Consider the following 27883-nt stretch of genomic DNA (forward strand, 5'->3'; position numbering starts at 1 on the left):
GGAATCAAGGTCACCAGCAGGCACTTCCAAGTGTGGTCTCAGGCCTGTGGCGGCAGCAGCAGCATCCCCCAGCAGCCTGTTAAAAATGCACCAACTTGGTCCACCCAGACCCACTGGCTCAGTGTCCCTTAGCAAGTTCTGCAGGTGGCTTCTCCGCACCACGTGGAAACGTGAGAAGCACTTCCCGAGTCCCCCTCACCACCTAAGAGCTTATCAACCTCTGAACTCAGCCTCGAAGGAGGCAGCCTCAGGAGGTCAAAGGTAACCCCCCTCCTCTGTGCTGTGGATTCCCCAGCCTCCTCCCATCCAAACGCCTTGCTTCACCCATTATTCTCTCTCCTCCAGCTTCACTCTTCTTCCACTGACTTTTTCCACTCAAGGAAGGGACTCAAGTCTCTCCCATTTACATCCAAAAAATCCCTTGCCCCACAGCCTTCATCAGCCTCTTCTCCTTGTCTGCCCTCCCTGACTTCCCCCTTTATCTGTCATTCGTCCCTCACTAGACCATCATTTGCCTCCTAGTTACCTTATTCTGCTAAAACTGCTCTTGTTAGTTTCCAGTGACATCTACGTGGCCCGGATCAATGGAAACTTCCCAACCTCACCCCAGCTGACGATCCTTTCTGCAGTGTTCAACACGGTTGCCTCTCTCCTTACATAAACAGTATTTACTCCTGGATCCTGGCACCCTCGCCATCTCCTCATCCCCACCTCTGCTTTTTCTCCCACTGGAGATCTGTCCTGGCCACTTGTTTATTTCACAGGTTGCCCTTTTGTGCTAATCCTCCAAATTCCAAAACTCCTCAAGGCTCCTTCTTCTGCCCTCTCCTATTCTCACCTGGTCAACTCTTTCTGGGTGATCTCATCCAATTCTACAACTCCAACCACGATGCCAGCAACTTCCAAACCCCCATCTCTAGTCTGGATGCTTCCCGCTTCTGCTTCCCACTGGGCATCTCCACTTGGACGTCTCATCAGCATCTCAAATGCAGCATACCTAAAACCGACACCTGCTCTCTCTGCACCTTCCTGTCTTCACTGGAGGCCACCACTCTTTCTCTTTGGGAGTCAAGTCAAAATCATGTCCCGTTCAACATGTCACCAAGTCCTAAAGATTCTACCATCGTTAGCATCTCTTTAGGACACTCCCCTCCACCCCCATTTCTACTGCCACACCTCCACTCCACATCATTCCCCCTAGATGACACCCAAAGCCACCTAACCGGTCCCTGGCCTCCTGCAGCCCTCTGTGGGTTGGTATCTATCCACCTCACTGCGGCTAGCATGATCTCCCTAAGATGCAAATGTGATCATGTCACTCTTCCATTTCCACTATCCCCTTGGCTCTCTGTAGCTTTCAGAATTAGCTTCAGACTTCTTTGCTTGGCACCCCCGTTCAGCCCCAGCTCATCTCTCCAACCTCATCTCCTCCCTGTTGTTTCCCCCAGGAGCCGTAAACTATTTGTATTTCCCAGAACCGGAAACGCTGCCTCTCAATTCACACACCTTTCTCTCTGTCTAAAGTGCCCTTCCTTCTGCGTAACCTGTCCTCCTCCCTCAGCCCAGCTCCAGGCAGCTCTCCCAGACCCCCAACAGGATGTCGTGCCCCTGTCCTTTGTCACTTTCTCTCCCTCTGCACGCTGTCAGCCTGACACTCTTCACTCTGTCCTCTCCCAGTGCGGGGCAGCCAGTGGGTCTTCTTTCGTTTTTGTTTCCCCAGAACCCAGAACAATTCTTGGCAGATAAATGGTTACTGAATGAACAAATAAAAAGGCAAAGTCCTCCTATCTTCCCAATTTATTCCCTCCGCTCTTCTTATGATCAAAGGCATCACTTATCTCCTCCCGCAATTATAACTTCAGTGATGGCGCCTCAACACTTAAAAGATCCCATTCTGAACACAACTGTCTCCCTTGATTTACTAATCAGAGCTCAAATTCTAAAGGCTGCTTGGGTCAAGTGCATTAACCAGCCCCAAACTCTCTTTTTTTCTTCCGTCCTTATCAAGCCTTGCCTATAGTCCTAAGAAAGAGTGCTACCATTTTTAGCAACAGCAAACCTTGCGAAAGAAGATATGAGGCTGGATAAATGAGATGTATGAGGCCCCTCTTTCGGATCTCTCCTCATTAGGGAAAATGCACACTTTTCTGAGTGGTTTAATTTCCTCTGGCTGAGCTCAGTTCATCCAGGAAGAAGCAGCACACCTCATTAGTTCAGTTTCCACACAGAGTGGTCTCCGAGATGAACTGCCTACTGCACCAGTTGAGTCTGCATGCATCCTGCCTATTTTCATGAATCAAGATTCAGCCTGCTCCATGCATGGCATGGGTCCCTATCTTGGGGTCCAGGGAGCCCCAGGAAAAGCTCCAGAAATTGGATGCAAGATGTTGTGGGTGTAGGAGGATTTGTTTTTTCGGGGCTCCATCGGCTTCCCACAGGAGCGCCGCGGGAGGGGAGGAACCCAGGCCATACAGCCAGCGGGGACCATTGTCAGTTGCAGCCCCACATCCTGGTCACACCCTGTTTTCAAGCACCGTGGGGTAAACACAGCTCTATGCTTCCCCTGCCAGCCTGGTTCCTAGAAACATTTATTTTGGAATCGTCCTCAAACCACCTTTGATTTTTGGACTGAATACCGACTGGCTCCATGGCTTCCTGGGAAGTCTCTTTCGCTGAGTTGTGAAGAGTTGCTTTTCCAAGGACAGGGCAATTGTCTTTGGCCAGAACATCCATGAGACTCAGCACTGCTTGGCCAGATGTCACTATGCCAGTTTCAAGACATAGTAGGAGGTCCTGACGTGGGCAAAGAAACCCTACCTGTCTCTATCTTCAGAAGTTTTTTTTCTTCATTAAGTGAAAGTCTCCTGCTTTGTGCAGCACTGCTTTCCCTAAAAGGAAGGGGGAACCACACACATATGGGGCTGGGGCAGGGGCAGGGACATCCTTCAGATTCTCAGCCTAAGAGATGAATCTGCCTGAGTGTGATGTAGCTTATCTTGCTGTCTTCAACTGAAGGGAACAGAAAAAGAAAAGAAAAACCCTTGAGTTCCATTAAGCAGTGGCTCAGGAGGAGAATTTCTAAAAACAATTAAGGATAAATGAATGCAGACCGTTTCAGGCCACAGCTAAGAAAGCCTCAGGGCACTTAAGACACAGGAAATACTGCCTAAGTTACTCATACATAGTATTTATCCTATAAACTTTCTAAAGTGAGCAGGGACAGCCCCGACTGCTGCAGGAGGGACAAAAATACATTAGGAAATGACGCAGATTGGAAATAATAAATAGCGGTGTTCCAAAGCCCAGAGGATCCAAAATTTGGTCAAAAAGATTCTTTATAGAAATTGAAGGCCATACAACACTCTGTTCTCAGCCAGTCCCCCCTCTCTCCACCCCCAGCCCCTCACAAAATGCCAATCTGGTTCTAAAGGTTGTTACCCTGTCACTTCAGCACAGCAACGAGAAACATATTACCAAACTAGCTATTTTTCCTTTTAATGTTCAAGCCAAACTACCCAGTCACGCCTATCTTTTTATAGACGCTGACCCTGAAAACACTTGTGTTTATTCCTGCATCTGGGCCGTCCTTGGCATTACTGTTGTTACTTTTTTCCCCCCAATTTTAAAAATTGAAGTGCAGTTGATTTATAATGTTGGGCTAGTTGCAGGTATACAGCAAAGTGATTCGGTTATATATATATATATATATATATATATATTTTTATCAGATTCTTTTCCATTTTAGGTTATTATAAGATATTGAATACAGTTCCCTGTGTTATACAGTAGGTCTTCGTCATTTATCTATTTTATACATGGTAGTGTGTATCTGTTCATCCCAAACCCCTAACTTCTTATTGTTGTTGCTTCTATTGTTGCTACCTCCGTCCATAACGTCTTCCCCAAAGACTGGCCCTCCTTACTCTGAGTCAAATCTGACACACCAGCCCTTCCAGGTCTTGCTTAGTCCTAACCTGGCCATGCCTGTCTTCCTGGACAGAAAATGCCTTCTCCCTCTCTGGACCACTAGAGCAATTCAGCAGATCCCCAGTCCTTCACCCGTCAAGGTATGCAGGTCCTTTGCCACGTGATTCTGAAGTTTCTGAAGTTCTGAAGTTCTGAAGTTCTGAAGATTCTGAAGTTCTCACTACAGAGGCGAAGTCTATTTCCGCCCTCACTGGATCTGGGCTCAGCCCCATGGCCTGCTTTGACTAGCAGGACAAGGCGAAGCGCCTGTGCTAGCTCCAGGCGCGAGCCTCGAGAGAGGGACTCATGCCTTTGTTCATCACCTGAGAAGCGCTGGGCTGGCTCTCTGGTCCTAGATGAGGCTGGAATCTGGGTGGCAAGAAAATGCCATACCGCACAGGACACTCATGCATGGGTGAGCCCAGCCAATGCAGCTGCTCGCCACACCAAGAACTTTCCAGGGTATACATTATCTAATCACTTTTCACCATGAGCCAGTCATGTGGGTATCCCCATTTTGCTGATGAGGAAAATGAGGCTCAGCGTCACAAGCCCAAAGGCAGGTGAGTGGCAGACAGAGCGAGGCTTTCAACCCAGATCCACCTGACTGCAAAGCCCCCTGTCTTAGCCTCTGCAAAAAGAAATGACTTATCTGGGTGGAGGGATTTTGATGGCTTCTGTTTCTTCCTTTATATTCCACACCAAACATAACTTAAAAAATACTATGAATGTTACTTTTTGAAAGGTTTTTACGGAAATCATTTTAGCACGTAACACATGATTTCAGCATTGACCTGAAAGAGCAAACAGGTAAGAATAAACAACAAAGCCGTTGAGGGGAAAAGGGTACTAAGGAAACCCAGAGACATACATGATGTTAAAATCCAATATGATGTTAAAACCCAGAGACATACATGATGTTAAAAGCTAATATAATTTCATCAATAACAAGTTGATTGACAAGTGAAACAGAACTAAGAGACCAGAAACAAAGCTGATCTTAGAGAATGTATACCAAGAACGCACCACAAACCAAAGGGTAGGGGAAGAATCATTCAAAAAATGTGCTGGGACTACTGTCTCCCTATTGGGTAAAACTGTGAGAGTGTCCCCTCCAAACACACCGCAAAATAAATTTTAGATAGATAAAACAGTTAAATTGAGAACTCAAAATACAAGGAAAGTAAAATAAAAATGAAAATGAATATTCACACAAACTCCAGATATTAAAGAATCAACAGTTTGATAATAATTGCAAACCTCTGATTATCAAAAGTAATAAAATTAAAACAACAGCACAGTACCAAAAAATTTTACAGCAATTACAAAAGAGTAAAAGATGATGAAAACCCAAAGCACACAATTAGGTAAATAAACAAAAAACATGAACACAAAATTCAGAGAACAAAAGAAACAAATAAACATGAGAAGAGGTGGACCCTGAAGAGTAATAAGAGAAATTCAAAGTAAAACAATAATGAAATGTCATTTTGCCTCTAGGTGGTGAAATCATCAATAAATTTTTTCTTGCTTCTTTACACATTTTCTGTTCTTATTTTTTATAGTGAGTGAACATAACACAGAAAAACACATCAGTTTAAATTAATGCATGATGACAGAACCATATTGCAAAATTAAAGGGAGTAGCAGTGCTTGGCTACACGCCCTTGGAATTTTGTGTGTGACATCAATTGGCATAAATAATCGACACCCCATGTCATCCCACAACATGCCCTCTGAGGCCACAATAGGAAAGAGAATTCTGAGTCAAAACCAAAATTACAACTATTCTCTTTTCAAAGGCGGATGTGGGAGAAAGATGACACGGCCCGACCTCGTGTTATTTATTCTAGAAAACAAACATATGTTGCTCCACCCAGAAGCTATTCCATGATGGCCTCGTATAATAAACATTAAACCAATCACTCATAGACCTTCCTCCGTTAGCCAACATGTAGCTTTGAAAAGGCATGAGAAACTTAAACATAAAATGACTGTAATTTGATAAAAGCCCAGTTAGCTCCAGCCATATGCCAATTTCTTAAAGTTACGGAAACTGCCATTTACAATGATAATAAATGCTACACGGGATGGGAACCCAAGCCTGGGCATTTTGTAGAGAAACTGAACCATCCAACTGAGCTTGCCAGGCACCTAGTCTCACCTATTAATAACCACGTATAAAACAATCTAATGACTTGTGTGACCAGTTCCTAACTTGAGGATGTACTTCTGCTCTGCAGTAAAATCTGAAGTGAACTTGGAGACCTCCGTGTTGACACAAGTCCTCACATCTTGGGCTGGTGAGAGAGATACAGAAATAGCAGTGGAGACATGAAGCAGAGGCACTGGAATAAATCTTTCCGTGCAGCCTTTGGCCCCAACACTAACCCTTCTCATCACTAGTCTGTAGATTCCATGAACTCAGGGACCACATCTCTTTGATTGATATATCTCCTGCACATGGGTTGGGCTCATCCCAGATGCTCAATAAATATTTGTTACGTACATGAACAAATAAAATAGAGACAAGAAATTCTAGTCACCTGTGGCGTAAAAGGGTTATATGGAGCACACAGTTCTGGAATTCCAAAGATTAAACAAAGAGCCTATAATCATAGGAAAACTGAGTCCCCTCCCAGGGTACCTCCTTAGCCTGTTTGAAGCTGTCACATCAGTTCACTGGAGAAGCAGCTCACCTTGCTGAGGATGGCGACTTTATTTAATTCCAAACATTCTTTTTTTTTCCCTACTAGCAAGATCCAGGAGAGGGAAAACTCCTAGAAAACTGAGCAGTACAAATACGCCTCAATGCTTATGACAGACGGAAGGCAATGCCTATCCCTTGATCTAACATGGATCTTGTGTTCACCCAGAAAACCTGTTCCTTTATTTCTAACACACCAAAGGACAAGTGTATCTGTATCACCTGGAAACACTAGCTTAACTGTGACATTTGCACACACTGAACATCAATTACAGACCAGCAAGGTGTTGAAGATAGAGAAGTTTTTTTAAAACCTCCCTAATACCCTAGGAAAGCTCACAGCTCCATAAGGGGAAAAGACAGGCAAATAATAATTATGATTACGGGATGATAAATGTCACCAGGGAGGTTTATTCGGGATGCTCTGGGAACTTAGTTCTGCCTGCAAGGAGATAGATGGGGGCCCACCCAGGGAAGGTTTCGCAAAGGAGGTAAAATTTGATCTGGGCTATGAAGCATGAATAGGTAATTGCCAGGTGAGGGCCTGTGAAGGGAGAGAGAGGAAGAAGGGAGAAACTCTTGAAGAAGGGAGAAATGAAATGAGTAGCATGTGCAAAAACAGGAGAGAAAATGTACATTGCACCACCAGGAAACAGAAATAGGTATCTCAGAGGGTGTCTGGGGTGAGGAAAAGAAAAGAGCAGTCAGCCAGCTACACTGAAGCCTGTTTATAAAATTCAGATCCTATCCGCCAGCAGTGGGAAGCCAGGACATCAAGGATTATTGACCAGGGAAGCGACATGACAACACATGGCATGTGTCTAAATCAAAGAAAGGCCTGTCTTCAAGTCGGCCCAAGACACAACCTCACAGGCAACGTTCCAGGCTCTCAAAAAGGACATGCGGGGGGGCTTCCCTGGTGGCGCAGTGGTTGAGAGTCCCCTGCCTGCCGATGCAGGGGACACAGGTTCGTGCCCCGGTCCGGGAAGACCCCACATGCCGCAGAGCAACTAAGCCCATGCGCCACAACTACTGAGCCTGCGCGCCTAGAGCCCACGCTCCAAAACAAAGAGAAGCCCGTGCACCCCAACCAACAGTAGCCCCCGCTCACCGCAACTAGAGAAAGCCTGCGCACAGCAATGAAGACCCAACGCAGCCAAAAATAAATAAATGTATTTAAAAAAAAAAAGGACATGGGGATAAACGTTCCCCGTACAAGGAGCTCTTTCGTGTCAGACTGCCCAGATTACAACCCTAGCTTCTCACCATGTCTGTTCATCTTCTCCTCATCCGCCCTCAGAGATTCCGCCCCATTTGGCCCTGGGACGTCCTCCAATGGTACCCACAACTGAATCAGATGCTCCAATTCCTCTCCTAGGTCCTAAAACTCTGGCCTGCCCACTAGTTCTCAGAGTGCATCTTTGACGTGTCCTCTCTACCCCATGGGACAAAAAGTCCCTCCTTGATCACATAAACCTACAGCTCACTGCATTATTGGCAGAGAACGATGTTTTTCAGTTCAAGTCATTAGGACTGTGGCTAAGGCATTTTATCTCATAGGCAAAGCCCCAAAAGGAATGGGGCTGAACTGTGAAATTAAATTTAGCAGGAGCTGGTGGACTCATCAATGACTAGTAAGACCAGGCAAAGAAGCAGGCAACTGGCCAGGTCTGAAGTCCCAGTTTCTGAGCAGCCTCAGACATTAGGGGGCCTCACCCTAACCTGGCCCTACCCCTTAAAGGCAAACCCACATTACTTGGGGATGCCCATTCAGAAATCACCAACAAACATGTCAAACAGAAGGGTAGCGCTGCCTATACCAAAGGCCAGTGGACCATGCATTACAATGGTAGCTAAGCAAGGAACATCTTCCCCCCGCCTGCCCAGGGGACTGGAACTCTGGGTTTCCACCAATACTCTTTTTGGCCCCATACCTTTCATTAACTTATCCTTATGCTAATACCCAGCTAGGACTGAATCTACACTTTAGAAAGATATTGTGAAGGCAACGAGGAAAACATTTTGAAAAGGAGGCATGAGGAAAGGAGGACGATCATTAAGAAGATAATTGGAGTGGTTTTACAAGAGACACAAAAGGATTCGGGGTCAAGGTTTTTTATTGATAAAATGTATGACTTAGGACAATTAAATGGTCACGAATGTATGCACCTAACAACATGGTTTGAAAACACATGAAGCAAAATGTATTGAAAAGCCAAGAAGTAAAAGACATATTTACAATCAATCACAGTGAGAGATACCAACACATCTCTCAGAAATTCAAAGAAATAAAAATATCCAATAAATACAGGAAAAGATGATCCATCTCTATAGTAATCAAAGACATGCATCCAAGTGCTCTAAGGAAACATGTTTTGTATCCTGAATTCAGGTTGGCCAAACAAACAGGCGAAGTCTATTTGAGATCAAGTTAGCAACACCTTTCAAAATTAAAAATATGTCCAGCATACCCAGGAATGAGAAAATGTCAGATACACACCGAACAGCTGATAGTAGTTACCTTTTTTGAAAAGAGTAAGGTTTAGAGCTGAGGCTTTAAGAGGAATTTTATTTTTTTTTGCGGTACGCGGGCCTCTCACTGTTGTGGCCTCTCCCGTTGCGGAGCACAGGCTCCGGACGCGCAGGCTCAGCGGCCATGGCTCACGGGCCCAGCCGCTCCGCGGCATGTGGGATCCTCCCAGACCAGGGCACGAACCCATGTCCCCTGCATCGGCAGGCGGCCTCTCAACCACTGCGCCACCAGGGAAGTCCTTTAAGAGGAATTTTTCTTGCTCTCTTTCCATCTAAATAACTCACAAATAATACATTCAACTGTTATCTGTATACTTTCTTTAAATTAAAAAAAAGACAAAAAATAGATATGGCAGTTAGAAAATCATAGGAGACACCTGTACATTTCAACATAACAGGCACATCCTGTTTTATTGCATTTCTCAGATATTACTTTTTTTTACAAATTGAAGGCTTGTGGCAACCCTACGTCCAACAAGTCTATCGGCGCCATTTTTCCAATAGCATTTGCTCACTTCATGTCTCTGTGTCACGTTTTGGTCATTCTCACAATATTCCAAACTTTTTCATTATTTTTATGTTTGTTATGATGACCTGTGATCAGTGATCTTTGACATTACTCTTGTAAAAAGATTATGACTCACTGAAGGCTCAGATGTTGGTTAGCATTTTTAGCAGTAAAGTATTTTTAATTAAGGTAGGTCCATTTTTTTAGACATAATGCTATTGCACACTGAAGGGGCTACAGTATAGTGTAAACATAACTTTTCTATGCACTGGGAAACCAGAAAGTTGTGTGACTCACTTTATTGTGATATCGACTTTATTGCAGGAGTCTGGAACCAAACCCACGATATCTCTGAGGTCTGCCTGTACTGTTTCCTATGAGGAGTCCTGGAGGGGGTGACAGATCCAGTGAATCAAGGCGATTCCTCCCAGAAGCCTGGGAGTGGAAGGAAAGGAAGGAGCACAGAAGCAGGTTTAAAAAGAGGAAACTTCATTTGGAATTCAGCCCCAGCCAATGAGTCCCTCTGGCCCGGTGCTCCTACATCCTTGAAGAATCTTTTTCCTCATTTTGCCAGGAGGCCTGATTGCAGGCAGGAAGCATGTTAAGGTCTAGCAGGCAAAGTAATGACTTTTTTCAAAATGAGTGTCCTGGCGCAGCCAACTCTTCTCTTCCTGAGACATTTTACTCCCTGTGTCCATGTGGATGTTTAAAATTTGCTTTAATGAGTAATTCCAAATGAGTTCTAATGAAAAAATATGTAGCAAACTGTTTGCACATTGGTCCGAAGAATATTTATGGGAATGCCACTGTTATTGGGCAAAATGGTGTTCTATTGGGAATTCCACCCCTACACAAACATCTCACAGAAGAGGGGCCGGGTTACGTCTGGGTGGGATTTTGATCCTGTAAGGTCTAGGGCTGGGGTGAGAGGCTTCCTCAAGACAGAGTCAGAAGAGGAAAAAAACTGTGTAGGAGCACAGAGGTCTAAAATGCCGGGAATCGAGAAGGCCAATCACCGAATCTGCTGGAGGGGTGAGAAACCAGTATATTTCTGATTTCTCACCAAGAGTCTGCATGCAGTATGAGAGGGGGCAGACAGCCGGGCTTGAAAGGTCAAGCCTGGGGCAGACTCCAGTCCCAGGGAAGCTGTCCCTCAGCAGCCTCGTCTGTCCTGTTACATACGAAGCCTCCCTGAAGCAGGAGGCTGGCTCCAAGTCTTCCTCACTGTCTACTGCTCCAGGGCTAGGAGATGGCACTGGCACTGGAGGACTGCAAGACTTTCTCCTACACCTGCTATCTCTGGGTCCAAGTGGGCGTGGCAAGGAAAACTGCAAAAGACGCGAAATTCTGGCAAAAGGACGGGCTTGCTAGGGCTGGAACATCAGAGGGTTTCTGGAGACAACAGCCCCAAGTAGCCATCTTAAGTGTCGGCAAAGGAAATGAGTACATATGTCAAGGAAAGCTATGGAGGGCATCTCCAGCTGGAACTTCTTTGACTGATGTCCGATGATAATGTTTAGCAGCTACTTCATACTGTACACCTTGAGCTTCAAAGGGGCTCTGCAGATCCCCTGGGCAGGCTGTGGACCCTTGCAGTCCTGGCTAGTGCCAGGGGGGACCGTGGGCTCGTTGGTACCCAGGGAAGTGCGCGGGGTGCAAAATATTTGTGTGCATTGCAGGTTGAAGAAAGTACTGGATTGTCACTTGTCAATCTGGAGAAGCCAGGGCACTTTGCCTCGACTCCCGTCTGTGTACGATCATTCAATACCTTTCGGAACCCGCTTCCACAGCTCCTTGACCTGGCTGAAAGTTACTGTATGTACGTGTCTTTCTGCTGTCCTCCCCAAGCTACCTGTTGGTTTCAATGATGTTAGATGTAGTGAAGTTCTCAGGCCTGGGTAAGACCAGGGTAGGAGAGCCTCTCGGTCCCAGGGTCCGGCCACCAGGAGCACAGGAGATGTGCAAGTCAAGCCATGGGAAGAACATCACCCACTTCACCTGCTAGTGGGGAACCGGCCAGACCATCTCAGCTCTGGAAGGTGAGAATAAAGGATAATGGGAGGTCGTCCTAGCTTCTGGTGATTTGCCAGCAATCTTTGGAGTTCCCTGACTTGTAGACGCATCATCCAATCCTCTGTCCTCACATTAACGTTCTCCCTGTGCCCTTTCATAGTCTTCCCTCTGTGTGTGTCTATGTATCCAAATTTCCCCCTTTTAGAAGGATACCATTCATATTGGATTAGGGTCCACAAATCAGACTTCATTTTAACCTGATTACTTCTGTAAAGATCCTATTTCTAAACAAGGTCACATTCTGAGGTACTGAGGATTAGGGCTTCAACATATCGTTTTGAAAATGATTTTTAATGGGGGGACACAGTTTACCCCATAACACCAGGGACCCTCATATTTAGATTGAATGGATCTCTGAGGTTCTACATCTAGTTATGGCAATTGAGGGAGGACAGCAGACATCAGACAAATTTAAATGTCTCTCCAACTACAGGGCCATACATGTCAATTTCTTAAAAGTAAATCTTGTCATTGTGCTGTGAATACCCTGCATTGTTTTTGTGTGTCTGTTAAAAATGTAAATTTGCAAAGGGTAAACACTGAGAATTCGCCGTGTAAGTTTTGTCATCTTGTGGTGGCATTTCTCTTTCATTGGGAGCCTCAACAAATAAAAGTAGCCAAGGCCTTTGGAGGAAAAAAAGGTTAATGAGAGGCCAGTCAGTGTGCAGGTCTAAGACAAGGTTTCTCAGACCTGACTGTGTCTGTGAACCACCAGAGAACCTTGTTAAAACGTGGGTTCCGATTCGGTAGGTTTGGAGCGAGGCCCGAGATTTCACATTTCTAACAAGCTCCCAGCTGATGAGGGGTCCGGGGGTACACAGATGACACTCTGAGTTGTAAAGATTCAGAGCAGACCTGACTTTGAATCCCAGGTCTTACCAGCCATGAGCAAAGTTACTTACCTGCGCCGGGTCGGGGGTGAGGAAGGGGGAGGACCTGGGAGGAGGGGCAAAAGGAGCTGGTTTGAAGTCAGAGAGTGGAGTCAAGAGAATTCCAAGCTGGGAAGACAAGAGTGCGCACAGGAAGGTCTGGATCAAAGGGGATGAGGAGGCAGGGCTGTCCCAAGAAGTGTGTAACGCGGCAGCCGACATGGGCCACCCATCTCTAAAGAGTGACCAGGACAATTACTCAGCCATAAAAAGGAATGAAATGGTACCATTTGCAGAAACGTGGATGGACCTAGAGACTGTCATACAGAGTGAATAAGTCCGAAAGAGAAAGACAAATACCGTATAATACTGATTATATGTGGAATCTAGAAAAATGGTACAGGTGAACTTACTTGCAAAGCAGAAATAGAGACACAGATGTAGAGAACAAACGTATGGTTACTAATGGGGGATGGGGAAGTGGGATGATTTAGGCGATGGGGACTGACATATATACACTATCGATACTATGTATAAAATAGATAACTAATGAGGACCTCCTGTATAGCACGGGGAGCTCTACTCAGTGCTCTGTGGTGACCTACATGGGCAGGAAATCCATAAAAGAGGGGATATAGGTATACATATGGCTGATTCACTTGGCTGTACAGCAGAAACTAACACAACACTGTAAAGCAACTACAGTCCAATAAAAATTAATTAAAAATAAATAAAAACCAAAAACAAATAGAAATGTAAAAAAACAAAAAGAGTGACCAGGACATAATGTGTCTGGAAAAGATTTCTCTGCTCTGAGGGCAAGGACTCTGCCTCACAATCACCACTGTATTTCCCAGCGCCTGGTGCGATCCAGGGCACATTATCCACACTCCAAAAATATTGGTTCTTGAGTAAATTAACACTTTAGAAATGGAAGCATCTTGTTTAAGGGCCAGTGTTCACAGCTGGAGGAAGGTGTGTCCAGGGAGCTGGGACGAGCCAACATCACACAAGCAGGGCACGGTCTTTGAGTCGGGACCTGAGTTGACCTTTCAACAGCTACAAATTGGTCATGCTTCCTCCACAAGCCACTGAGAAGGTTGTTACCAGGGAAGGGATGAGTGGAGTATTTCCTCTAAAAATGTACATAAACTGATTTGTGTTCCTGAGACACCCTTGCCAAGAGAAATGCCACTAAATCAGCATCTTGGCCATGAAGGAAAGCAACAGCAAGTCTTTATCCAAATCACAGAGCCACGCGTGATGTACTCCCTGAGGCCGACGCACCAGCTTCAAGGAGGCAAAATGGGATCAGTGAATTTCTTTGTTAATCTTGATATTTGCAGGAAACAAACAAACCAAGCGTTCTGCAAATCACCAGCTTTAATCTTCACAATTACTTAAACTGGGGAGGTTTACACACAGCAGGCAGCAAACATTCTAATTGCTGTTAAGATCATCTGGTGTAATATGTTGGGGAAATGTAGTCGTTGAACCAGTTAAGCATGAACACACATGCTCCCGGGCAGAATGCGAGTTTGCACACAGACACGCTCACCAGAAGTGTTTTAGTCACAGAGACAACATCTCATACAGGCAAAGAGGCTGCCTCTTCCAGACATTCACAGCACTAGGACCCAGTTCAATCTCATAAACAAATGGCCAGACAAATTGTGCACAACCTTTCCTGTTCCTCTCTGCCCATTCTCTCTCTGAGTTCACCTGCAGTCAAGATGCCATGCTATTTATAACATATATTGTGCTGCAGTCATGAGGATTTGCAACCTGCAGCAGGAGACATTCAATCTACCCCACAGAAGTAAAGGCTCAAATGGAAACTCAAAGTCATGGCTATTTCATGTTGCCAAGTATTAACAACCACACGCGCCCACTTCTCCTACTAGATTAAAAACTCTTTGCAGGTAGGTAGCATGTCTTGTTCATTTCTTCATTCCACAAGCTCTCAGCTCTGTGTCTACCCCATAGTAAATAGGTAATCGCTATTTGTTAAACTGAATTCTACCCCAGAATTAAAGTGAGAAGGAACAGAGAAGAACATGAAAAGGGGAAGGGACCTTCAAGGCCATTCTAGGTCATGGAACTAGTGTTAGTGGGTTTTAAGTGCTGAAACTTACCATGAAAGGCAGTGATAAAGCTTGCTGACTCCCAAATCACAGGGAAAAGGCAAGACTCCATTTTTTTTTGAATGATAATCCAATCCTGGGTTGATTTCCATTTACATCTCTGAAACCATTTGAGGTCTTCCAGTCAAGTGTGAAATAATTCATTTAGCCCTTGGTGCATAAGAAGAACTTTTTAAAAAATCTGACAAGTTGTCGCTAAGTAAATAATTTCCCCATGACGAAAAAGAAGGCACAGTGTGGTTACCTGACTATTCTGATTAATGGGAAGCCACTTGGCTAAACCATACACAGGCCAGGTTGCAAAGAACTGAAGTGTTAGGTTGCACCATATAAAACTGTCATTTCTAGTCAAAACCAGTAATTTCATATGGCTCAACCAAATACAATGAAAACACACACAGTACTAAAGGAAATCTACTGAACACAATTTGACATGTTTACTATTTTATAAGGACTCTTAAACTCATTTGTTTAAAACTTATTTCATCTGATCATCCAGATATTAAGATGACCAATTCAGATAAGATGGGATCGACACCATCACGGCTCATGAGTAAAAAGAAGAAACGTGATTTCCACTTCAGATGAATCACTGAGGCAGGAACCCAGAAGGAAGAGCTAGTCTGTGATGGAAAAGTCATTTTCCAAATTCCCGGGAACATGGTTGTGAGGCATCATTTATAACTCTAAGTACAGCTGGCAGACAGGACACGCGAGACTGGCCTGATCTGTTTATAATGACAGACACTGAAAATGCTTTGTTTTTTACTAACTCTCAGATAGTAAATAGATTGCCATTTGTTCTCTCTCTTAATAAAAAGGCGTAAGATACGTATATGGAGAGATTTTTTTTTAACTTTCGGATGGCTATAATTCACATAAAGAAACAAATGATCCTGACAGAAGTTATTGGTGGCAATAAGTTCTTGTTGAATGAACGTATAAATGAAGGACACAATGGGGCGCATAAATATTGTGTGAGTTACCCAAAGTGCCCTGAATTCCTGTCTGCAGTGTTGTGGCCAACAGTAGCCTTTTCTATATCGGACTTTATATTTATTTATTTATTTGTTTGTTTTTGGCTGTGTTGGGTCTTCGTTTCTGCGCGAGGGCTTTCTCTAGTTGTGGCAAGTGGGGGCCGCTCTTCGTCGCGGTGCGCGGGCCTCTCACTATCGCGGCCTCTCTTGTTGCGGAGCACACGCTCCTGACGCTCAGACTCAGTAGTTGTGGCTCACGGGCCTAGTTGCTCCGCGGCTCTTGGGATCTTCCCAGACCAGGGCTCGAACCCGTGTCCCCTGCATCGGCAGGCAGATTCTCAACCACTGCGTCGCCAGGGAAGCCCGGACTTTATGTTTTTTACCATCTGTATCAGTGACTCCCAAACTTTAAAGACTATAAGAACCGTCTGAGGTATCACTTGAAATACAAATTCCTGGGCCCCAGTTCCAGGGATTCTAATTTAATCAATACAGGGTAGAGCCCAGGAATCTGTAGTTCAACAAGAGCCCCAAGGGATTTTGATGCAGTTGCTCCACTGATGGAGGTAAACATTCCCACCAGTATAAACTTTGAATCTAGTATCTACAAACATTAAAAAAAAAGCATAACATAAAAAAGTAATAAATAACGGCTAAAAGGACCAATAAAATCATAGCATTACTATAAGACAGAGAACCCCCTAAACTTCAAATTATCTTTAAGTAGAAAAATAAGAAAGCAGGGGTAGTTATCCTGATATCACAAAAAGTAAAATTCAAGCCAAAACGTATTAAATGCAACAAATTAAATATGACAAAGAAGGCCATTTTTAATGCTAAAAGCCATAATTGACAGTGAAGAAATAACAGGTTTTCATATTTATGCACCAAAAAATATATCAACTATCTTTATGAATCAATAAGGTAGATGCAAGAAGACACAGGGCAGAACCCACAAAAATAGTAGATATTAACACTGTAAGTACAAGCAAATCAAAGAGACAATGAGTAAAAACATAGGCTAAATAACATAATCAGTAAGCTAGAACTTACGGATATGCATCAAACTTTACTCTCAGAAAACAGACAATATGCCCTTCTTTGCAACCTCAGGGAAAGAGTTATAAGAAACAGTCCCAAAGGTAACATCAGTACATTTCATAAAATAGAAGTATTACAAACAACACTCTCTGATCAGAATGCAATAGAATTTTAAATTCTTAATAATTTTTTTAAAAGCCATCCACCTGGAAATTTTTAAGAACTACTAAACAAATCTTGAGACCAGGGTAAATACAAACCCAAACTTTCAAATTTCTAAAATAATGATAATGAAAACACCACATAAAAGAATCAGTGGGACGCTTTCAAGCAATAAGAAGAATATTCAAAGCCTTAAAAACTTTCAGCAATAAAAATACTTGAATTTCATTACCAGCTCAGAAAGCTAGGAAAAGAACAACAAAGTAAGCCTAAAGGAAATACAAGGAAGGAAATAAAAAATATAAAAGCAGAAGTCAATGAGTTAGAGAATAGAAAAATACAAAATGTAATCAATAAATCAAAATTCTCGTTTTTAAAAAGTAATCATCAAAATAAGACAACCTTTAGCTAATTTAATTGGGGAAAAAAAGGGAGAAAGCACAAAGATATAAAATAAGAAGAAAGAGAGAAATAACCATTTAAACAAGAATTTTTTAAAAGAGACTAATTTGCAGATGTCTGTAAACAAATTTAAAAGCCTAGATGAAATGGAGACTTTCCTAGGGAAAGGCAGTTAGCCAAGGTTGACTCCATTAGAGACAAAAACGTTAACAGACCTATTCCCAGGAGAATTAGAGAACCCTATCAAGAAATTACTGCTTGAAAACCATCAGGACCAGATGGTTTCACAGGTGAATTCTACCCAACTTTCAAAGAGCAGATGGTCCTAATGCTCCATAGATAGTCCCAGAGCATTGAAAAGGAAAGAAAACTCCTAATTCTTTTTGTAATTTTTGGATATCTAAACCTCTTAAGGACAGTACAAAAAGAGAGAGAAAGAATTACAAATATTGATGCAAAATTTCTAAGTAAAATATTAGTGAATATTACATTAAAAAAAAAAAAACATCATGACCTAGTGGAATTTTTTCCAGGAATGCAAAGTTGGTACAATATTAGGAAATCCAATAGTCTAATACACAATATTAATAGATATGGGGAGAAAATAATCTATGATTATTTGTATAGATACTGAAAGTACTTTTAAAAACCTTCAAAAATTCAACTCCTCCTAATAAAACTAAAAAAAAAAAAATAGGAATTGATGGATATTCTTAACATGGTAAAGAACTATACCATAGTTATAAAGCCAGCATTTTAATGGGGAAACACTAGAGGCACTTCTATTAAGGTCTATTACGGTCAGGAACAAGGCATGGGTGCCAACTTGTTCTCCTAATTCAACATTGTACTACAGGAATCAGGAAATGTAATCGACTACCAGGCAGACACCACCTTTAACCAAATCATCAACATTAACACCCCCAGGAATTAGACGAATAGATCCCATGTGCGTCCTCATAAGATGCACTGAGATAAACGCATCACTTTTGTAGCATTCCTGCACCACAGCATAGCCTGAATCTAATTCCAAAGAAACAGAAAAATCCAAATCGAGAGGCATTTTTCAAAATAACTGGACTGCAGTCTTCAAAACTGTTCCTGTCATGAAAGACAAATAAATACTGAAGGACCATTTCAAAACAAAAAATCACGACAATTGAATGTAATACCTGATCTAGGACTTTCTTCTATAAAGGACTTATTGAGACAGTTGGTGAAATCCGAATAAGGTCTACAGATAGTAGATATGATAATATTATCATAGCGTACTGTGGTTATGTAAGAAAATGCCCTTGTTCTTAGGATACACACACTATTTAGAGGGAAAGGCGCATCACGTGTGCAACTTACTCTCCAATGGTTCAGAGAAAAATACGTGCATATAGAAAGATACAAATATTGTAAAATGTTGACATTTTTGTGGAATCAGGGTAAAGGGTAGGCAGAATGTTTCTGTACTATTCTTGCAACATTTTTGTAAGTCTGAAGTTATACAGAAACAAAAATTTAAAAATAAACAATAATGATCACAATAACAACCTCCTCTGATTCCCAAAGCCCTCAGCTGCAGCCCAACGACTCTTCTCCCCTTCACGATAAAATCTGTCAAGCCTAGTTAATTTGCTCTCTCCGTTTCCTTCCTCACGTTCCTTCCTTAACCAACCCCAATCAGGGTTAAATACCTTCGTCAAGACGATCAATGAACTTCCTGTTGCCAAATCCACTGACCACTTCTGGCATCTCAGTACCAGTCACTGCTAGGGACCCCTCCTTCCTTCTAGAAGCACTCTCTTTCCATGTCACTGCGTTCTCCCGGATTTCTTCCTTCTTCATTAGCTGTTCCTTCTCCACATCTTTTGCTGAATTCCTCTCCTCTTTCAGGAGTGACATCTGAATTTTGGAGTGACACAGCGCTCAAGGCTGTGCCCTAGCTGCATCTCTAGCTCTCCTTAATGATCTCAGCCTTGATGGCCGTCTCTATGCTGATGCTCCAAAGGTGTACCTCCAACTCCCACCTCTCTCCTGAGCTCCAGCTTCATCAATCAGTCACCTCTTTGATATCTCCAAGTGAATGACCAAAAGTCAAGTCAAACTTAACACGTTCAGTGTAGAATTCTTAAATATCTCCCCAAATCTGTTTGTTTCCCTCAGCCCAGTAAACAGCGCCACCTCCACCTATACATTTCTATCTGAAAACCTGGAGGTCTGCCTTGATTACCTCCAACAAAAATCTCTTTCTCCATCTCACTATGCTCACCCTAATTGGAATCACTATTACCTCCTACCTGAACGATCCTCCCAACTGGTCTCCTTGCTTTACTCTTGCTCTCTGCAGCCCATCCTCCAACAGCAAAAAGAATGACCCTTTAAAAATATAAACCAGATCATGACACTTCCCCGTATCAAATCCCCAGTGGCTTCCATTACTATCAACAGGAGTTTCCTAGGGCTGTCATAACAAAGTATCACAAATTGGATGACTTCAAACAGGAGAAATTTATTCTCTCACGGTTTTGGAGGCCAGGAGTCTGAAATCATGGTATTTGGCAGGGCCGGGCTCTGAAGCCTTTAGGGAAGAATCCGTCCTTGCCTTTTCAAAGCTTCTGGACATTGCTGACAATCGTCGGCGTTCCCTCTCTTCTAGGTGCATGACTCCAATCTCTGCTTGTGTCTTCCCACAGCCTCCTTCCCTCTGTGTCTGTCTGCATCTCTGTGTCCTCCTCTCCTTCTGAGGACACCAGTTATCCTGGATTTAGGGCACACCCTAATCTAGAATGACCTCATTCTAACTAATTTCATTTGCAAAGACCCTATCTCCACGTTAGGTCACCTTCTAAGATTCCAGACAGAATTTCAACCCAATATGCCACTTTTAATCCCACTGGAATAAATCCCAAATTCTTTATCGCTGCTCATGATCCTGCACAATCCAGTTCCTACCTACCTCTCCATCCTCCTTACATCATTTGCCAGTATATCTTACCAGTTCCTAAATAAAGCCAAGCCCGTTCCAAACTCAGGACCTTTCTGAGGACTGGTCCTTCTTCAGGAGAGTTTTTCTGCCAGATGTTTACATCACTGGATTCATCCTCATCTCCTCTACTTTCTCAGTGGACCTTCTTTAAAGTACACCCTCGTTTCCAGCTACTCCACAGATTAGCACCCTGTTTATTTACTTCAACGTACTTGTCACAACCTGTAATGATCTCGTGTTTGCTTTTTCCCAGTTTATTACATCTCCCATTACCGTCTCCGCATCCAACGCAGTACCTGTTAGATGGGAGCTATTCAACGAGTATTTGCTGAGTTAATGAATAAATTCAAATGCGTACAGGAACTGCATCATACACATCTGTTAGAACTCCTACAGCACCTGCCCAAGGCTACCTTCATAGCCCTTGAAAATGTGGGTTGAAATCAACGAACTGATAAATGCCATCCGTTTTCTCCATGCCACAACGTGTACTTACACAAGAATTCTCAGTGGCTCCAATTCTGCCACCAGGGTTGCAAATAGTAAGAATTACGTATCTAGCATAGCATAGTCCCAGACTCATCAAACTGCCAATTACCAGAAACTGCCTAAGCATTCCCATGTGCGAAGTGGAACTGCATCCACCATGACGATAAGCCATGGCTGATTTAACTTCTTCAAGGTTATGTTATGTAACAGGACTGTGCTCCTAAAAACTTTGTAGCCACACAACACTGGAGAGTTATGGAGAGCTCAACAGTGTTATCAGGGGTCAAGTATACAGCAAGCGCTACCCACGGAGGCATATCACATTACTTCATCATCACGACATGTGCCGTTAAAGGAAGTGTCCAGGGATAATAATTTGCAGTACATCTACTCGAAGCAATTTTGTACTTATTTATTCAATTGAATTCTTTATGTTATTCATAATGAAATGAAACACAAACAGCATTGGTTCCCTCACGTCTTCCTTTGCTTTCATTTGGTTTACTGCTTACGACTATTTTTATGCAAATGAGGTTATGATAACATTAAACATTTTCTACTGATTTTGCAAGAACAAATATGTTCTCTCCATATGCCACAGTCTCCTTTTTGCTGCATCCATCCTCAAAGTTCTGTTGAGTGATCAGAATTTCTTCTAAATTAACTCTGAGGACATTCCATCTGTAATACTGGTGAGCCTGTCTCCATTTGCAAGACCCGTGAAACACTCCCATTAATACCTGAATCTAGCCCATTTGCCCATTCCCTTACTCGTCCCTCCAGCTCACTGTAAATCTCACCTTGTTACAAAGCGTTGTGGCACCTCCCTGCTGCCAGTTTGGGGGATGTTTACTTGACTCGCAGAGCAAAAACAACGAACTCCACACATAAAAAAGTGTTGTGACTGCAGAGACGTTTGTTCTATTGATTATATTCAGGACTGAGAAACAAATGTTTTCAGGAAAGTATTTCAAATAAGTAACCACTGGACCCACCAGAGTGGAATTAGGCAGGTTGCCTAAGAGGGACTCTCGTAGGCTAGCTTGGGCTTTCTTGCAGGGGTGTGTGCGTGTGTGTGTCTGTGTGTGTGTGTGAGAGAGAGAGAGAGAGAGAGAGTTTGTTTTATCTCAAAGTGCACTGATAGAGTGAGAGACACAGTAACTGGGCAGACAGGAAAAATCCTCTAGAAACATACACACTGCAGGTTCAAAGTCTGGAGTCCCCAGTAACAGCCATCACGGGAATTTCTGAGAATGACACGAGGTGAGATGTTCTCCTACAGTTCTCCAGCGCCAACAATCCTCACATAAAGTAATCAAAGGGTTATAGAAGCAAGAACCACCGCTGCTGTAAATTGGTTTGATTCAAGGTTATAAATCAAGAATTCCATTTCCCATAGTCACATCTACATCTGAGGAAAGTAAATCTGGAATTCAATGACCCTGTGGGTTGTAAACAGACCACAGAGCAGATCCATTTACATAGACAGGACAAGGTTCACATTGGTTTCTACCCACTGATTCCAAGTTCCCCATGCAAGAAAGTGAAGCTTGTCCAGAAAGCTCTCTAGAACAGAAAGAAAGGGGAATCTTTTCTGCAGCCTCACACTAACGCATTTAGATGCTAATCTTTTCAGGGCCCAATAAAAGATTAAATTAACTTTGCCAATTCATAAATTGGGGACAGCCAGGCTGGCACTACCTCCGGGAGATGTGGGAATCCTTTCTTAAAAATTAGCTAAGTCTTCGACCCCCATCATATTAATGACACCCCTCGTAGTGCAAATACTATCTCCGCTTCATATCTATCTTTCTACTCTGTATCTCTACGTTTGAAACACTGCCAACAGTTTCAACCATTTTATGGGGTATAATGAATTTCTAAAAGGAAAATCATTCAAAATGAGGCTGATTTCTATTCATTTTCATTCACTAAATAAACAGATGCACTCAAGGATATGGGATGGAAAGGAACAAGCAGAGAGATGGAACGGACACAAGGTAAATCAACAGGGAACAGGAACTTCTCAAGCACGGGAACCCCTGCCCTGTTCCGCCCCTCATTTTCTCTTCCATCTACTTCCACAGAATCTCAGAAAATGGTAGGGCCCTAGGATGCTCCAAATTTAAAAATAAGAATCACTCAGGGACCTTGTGAAATAGTGTAGATTTACCAGTCTACTAGCTCTGTAGCTAGGCCAAGACTTGACATTTTTAACCAGCAGCCTTGGTGATTCAAATGCAAAGACCACACTTCCTGAAACATGAAGGCCCACAGGTTCTCAATGTTTTGAGACACTGGGGTTACCTGGAGTTCCTATTAACGAGAAATTAATACTGATGCTTGAGCCCCGCTCCCAGGGATTCTGATTTAATTACAGCAGGCCCTCCGTACCCATGGGTTCTACATCCATGCATACACTCTGGGGTGAAGTCTGGGCTCCCAAAGATAAAAGCTTCCCAGGTGATGTCAGTGCCCAGTGAAGGCTGAGAACCTATGTCAGGCTCTCCCAAGAACCACCTGTGTGGAGAGACCAGGGGTCTTTTTTTTTTTTTTTTTTTTTTTGCGGTACGCGGGCCTCTCACTGTTGTGGCCTCTCCCACGCGGAGCACAGGCTCCAGACGTGCAGGCTCAGCGCCCATGGCTCACGGGCCCAGCCGCTCCGCAGCATGTGGGATCCTCCCGGACCGGGGCACGAACCTGTGTCCCCTGCATCGGCAGGTGAACTCTCAACCACTGCGCCACCAGGGAAGCCCAGACCAGGGGTCTTTAAGCAAGTAGGGCTGCAGGCCCTATACAAGCTTCCACATGTCACTCTTTCAACTTCTGACACTTTTACCCCAAGAACATTCCAGACCCCTGTCTGAATCACCATATTTATTCTAAGATTTTCATAACAGGCAGGAAATGATGAAAATGGAGTCATCTGATGCCCAGACCCCAGCACAACCTGGAGGATGAGACAGCGCTTCCTCTTCCCTCTCTTAGCTGCACCCCCTACTCCCAACCTCTACCCCTCACCAAAGGTTGGCTTCTCAGGCCCAGTCACGCTCCACACCGGAGCAGCTTCACAGAAAGTCTCAGAAATCAAAACTCCACTGAGGACATAGGCTTTCTCCAGCCAAGGCCACAGCTGAACAATGCCCACTCTTTCAAAACTCTCCTTACTACCTTAGCGGTTCTCAACAGAGGGAATTAATTCATAGAAAGCAGCCTGGACTTCAGACCAGGAACACTGCATATGGCCCAGCCACCTACATTTTGAAACAAGTTCCAAAGACCTCCCTTTGAGAAACACTTTAAAATATGGTTTTTTAAATATTCAGCCATTTTCATCAAAAAGACGATTTTAATATGTGAGGAAAATAATCATTTCAGTTGGTGAAAAAGTAAGAATACACATTACACTGTGTTTTTGGTCTGACGACTACGGAGTATGGCAGACTAGAAGCAGGGGACAGCTGTCCCATCCCACCAGCCTTCACAAAGTCTCCTGTGCCCTCAGGACACCCAGCTGGACTTCCTCAATATGGAAGCTGTGGTGAATCCCAAAGGTGAGCCTCCCGATCTGTCCTGGAAGAGCCTTAGGAAGCGAACGTTCTTTCCCAGGCGCTCACCACAGCCTGGTGTCTGTCTCAGGCCGGTCCCCTGGAATTCTGTGCTGACCTGGGGAGAAGGGAATGCCCATTACCTTAGACTTGAGTTTTCCATATTGGAGTGAGGCACACAGTTGTACCCACCTTTCATTCGGGTAGATACTTTCCTGAAGATTCTGTCATTAAATCTTGCACGGTATTTTAAGGATAAGGGGTGTGTACGGTAAAGGAGCTTTCACAAAATAATCATAGCTAACATTTATTGACCAGATATCATTAATTCATGAGAAGGTCTCAGAGTAGTGCCTGGTATATTAGTCTCTGCGGGTCACATGGAATAATCGATTTACTCTTCACAACAATTCTATGAAGTCGGTATCACCATTTCACATATGAGGAAACTGAGGCACAGAAAGGTTAAACAACTTGCCCAAGGTCGCAGAGCTTGTAAGAGGCAAAGCTGGGATTATAACTCAGTCATATTTCCAAGTCTGTGCACTTGACCTCCATGAAAAATTCTCTTATTAAGGCTTTTAAGTGACCCAGACATGCTTTTCATACCTAGGGAACCCATGAAAGTGGGATGAACATTCAACTACAAATACTTCAGGAATTATCACCCTCACATATTGAAAGACAGGGCACCCCACCCCCGACCCCATGTGGATTTCCCATCACTCTCCCATCCCCAGCCAGGTGAGGACAAGCCCTAAGCAAAGACGTTCTCCCTGGTTACGCCTCTAGGTGAAATCAACTTTATGGTAAGACATTTCCTGAACCTAATAATATTACAGTATTTATTTTTACTGAGCTTTACCCACCCCCCAAAATACCATATCTTTTAAACAGGATTTCAACTATATTACACTATATACTAGGAAGTCTTCATAGGCAAGGGTTATTAATCAAATTCAGGATACTGCCCCTTTGGTAGTGGAATTTTGGTAGAGTTGGAAGGGGTAAAAGGGAACAAGAGAAGAAGACGTAGGAAGTAAACACACACAGGTACACAAACATGCAATGTGCACACAAAAACACTTGCATATGCATGTACACAAACACATAGGCGTGCACGCATGCACATACACTCACTTCCCCAAAGGAACTGTCCCGTCTCTAAGACTCAAAATTTTTTTGCCTTCTAATGTTACCAGCATGGAGTAGAAAGTTCCGTCCCACAGATACAGATGGGGAGGCAGAGGCACCTATGTGTGTGGGTATGTGCACAGGCCTCAAAGACACCCACACAGCTGGGTTCGAATCTGAGTTCCCTCACTGCCTGACTGTGTGACCTCAGGCAGGTTGGTTCACCCCTCCCAATGCCCCTTCCCTCATTTATAAAACAAAGACGGTCACAGCTACTTCGGAGAGTGGTTAAATTTAAAAGAGATCAATAAAACATGCAGCACAGTGACAAAACCATAAAAGGCAGTCAATAAAAGGGAATAATTATTGTGGTTAGTGGTTCAAAGACATTCCTAATCAGGCAACTACTTATTATTTCAACCAACAAGGATTTGTTGGATGGCTACCCACTGTGCCCACATCTATAAAAGAGAAAGTTTAACATAGGGTTCCTGACCTTCTTTAAGGTGCTTTCACTCTCGTTGAAGACCAGCCTGTAAGACGCAGGATATCCATCATCAAAAGATGACTCAGAAAAAACAAAAAGGCCAGTCACAGCTATAATTATCAAATGTGTCCTTTTCACATGGGATGGAAAACTTGAGTTGGGTCTTGACCAATGAGTAGATGCATTCCACTAAATGATAACACCGTAACTCACATACACACAGACTCAAAAGACCCACTGGACTTGGATGACTGCACATCTCTGCAGTCGGGCCAGACATCATTCCTGACCTCCAGACCCAAATATACAATTGTCTGCTAGATGTGACGTGAAGACGGTCCAGAGACATCTCACACCATATGTGTCCAAAGCAGACACTGTTGGACTACGGCAGCTTAGAATTGGTGGCAATAAAGAAAAGAGGAGTCTTTGTGAGTGAAGCAAAATGAATTCCAAAGAAACCTGACATCTGGATTTATAAGCAGGAGGCCAAAGGAGAAACTGAAGGTATCAGCAGTAGAAACTGCCCATAAATTACCTCCATGGTCTGGGAGGAGAAAGCAAGCCATAAAATGTATGCAGGGATCTCAGCTGTGGCTTTAACAAGCTCAGACAGATTTCTGTGCTGCTAGGTGGCCCCTCCCCCATATTATAAGTGGGCAGGCAGATAATTAATATGCCACAACATGATATAGAATGGGATATCTTGGCAAGGAAAAGGAGTGGCGGTTAATAAAGCCTTGTCTGGCTTCTGGTGTCTGCAAACATCACCTCCTCACCGGCACACACATAGTCAAATAATGAATAAAGCCAGACAGATTAATCTCATGGTTCCCTCAAGAAAGCCATAACTATGGGGAAGGCTGGACAAGCAGCACTGCTACCCCCTTGCCCCCACCTCCCTGCAAAACATGAACCTCTCTGCAGGATTCTCTCCTGGTTAATGAAATCACTTCCACTCTGTCTCCCAAGCTAGAAACTTCTGATTGCACCCAATTCCCCCATATCCAATTAACTGACTCATCTCACTGATTCTTAGAAAGTTTTCCCTGAATCGAGCCCTTCCACTCCATCCCTACTCAGTCCTTGGTTTTCTACAGAGAAATCACTTCCGTGAAAGGAATAGGATAATTATAAAACACTCACTGTATTATCAAGTCTTTCTCTTCTGTCAAGCAATGCCTAGCAAATGGTTGGCGCTCAACAGGTGTTGAGTGGGAAAAGAAGAGATTTTATTTAGCCATCCTGCTCCCAGCCTCCAATGCCTCTAACCTTTCTCCACATTCTTGTCACAGTTAAACATTATTTTTTTAAAGAAATTACCACAAAAATACAATCTTGACTCAAAAATACAATCTTGACTTCATTGGCATCCAATGACAACGACGAACATCACCACCTAACACAGCAGTGGCACATAAGGTGCTCTAGAACCTGCCTCCCCTTTCCCTCCAACCTCTTCCTCCAAGATTCACTCTGGAGACCCTATGACTCAACCCAAAGTTTCTGTGCTGTTCCCCCAGCCCTGAAATCCAAGAACTATCCCAGTCCTCTTGCACATGCTGTTCACTCTCTCCAATGTTCTGTCTTCACCATTAAGATCAAGGTCACCTCTGCGCTGCCCTCTGACTCTCCCAGAAGTGCACATCCCCTTATCTTAGTTTCTAAGGTCCTCTGAGAACAAGTCAAAGGATTGCAAAGCCCCACCTGCCTCGCCCACTTGCTTTGATTTCTTAGGGGGCCAAGATGTGCCTGTTCCTCACCATGTCTTTAGCACAGTGTCTGGCAGACTGGGAACTTCAGTCAAAAATCATTTTCCATGATTTAAAAAAAAAAAAGAAAGAAAGAAAGGAAAGAGAAGAAAATG

The 27883-nt window shown here is 43.6% G+C and overlaps 1 protein-coding gene across 1 annotated transcript in view; it reads right to left on the minus strand.

Moving 5' to 3' along the window:
- GALNT17 (polypeptide N-acetylgalactosaminyltransferase 17) overlaps window positions 1-27883 on the minus strand; it is a 447370-nt gene that overhangs the window by 232634 nt on the left and 186853 nt on the right. The window lies entirely within an intron of this gene.

The sequence above is a fragment of the Lagenorhynchus albirostris genome, chromosome 15, assembly GCF_949774975.1.
Source record: "Lagenorhynchus albirostris chromosome 15, mLagAlb1.1, whole genome shotgun sequence".
In the NCBI taxonomy this organism is placed as follows: domain Eukaryota; kingdom Metazoa; phylum Chordata; class Mammalia; order Artiodactyla; family Delphinidae; genus Lagenorhynchus; species Lagenorhynchus albirostris.